Source organism: Oratosquilla oratoria, chromosome 3 (genome assembly GCF_046742065.1).
Source record: "Oratosquilla oratoria isolate Oo_2021 chromosome 3, ASM4674206v1, whole genome shotgun sequence".
NCBI lineage: Eukaryota > Metazoa > Arthropoda > Malacostraca > Stomatopoda > Squillidae > Oratosquilla > Oratosquilla oratoria.
In genome coordinates, this window is record NC_134779.1 from 54617306 (window position 1) to 54617834 (window position 529).

Consider the following 529-nt stretch of genomic DNA (forward strand, 5'->3'; position numbering starts at 1 on the left):
CAAGTGCCGCAGTAACATACCAACTACGCTATCAAGAGAGATAATATATATATATACATATACATATATATATATATATATATATATATATATATATATATATATATATATATATATAGCAATGAATACACGAAAGATGTAGTATGGAATTAGCATAATGCTTAGCAAGGCATCACGAAAATAAAACCAGGAGGCAAGCAAAGAAAGGAGAAAGAAAGGAGGAAGAGGAGGAGTAGGAGGAGGGGAAAGAGGAGACAGATGAGAAGGAGGAGGAGGAGGGGAAAGGAGAAAGATGAGGAGGAGGAGGAGGAGGAGGAAGAAGTGTGGCTGATATAAAGGATAACAAGAGAGATAAGAATAGGATAAGGAGGAAATGGAGTGGGAGGAGGAGGAAAGATGGAGGAAGAGGGGAAGGGGGAGGTGGAGGTGATGGAGGCTAAGAAGGGAGAGGAGGAGGGAAAAATGAAGAGGATGATATAAAAAAAAGGACGAAAATATTGATAAAAAAGGAGGAAAAAAGGGGAAGAAA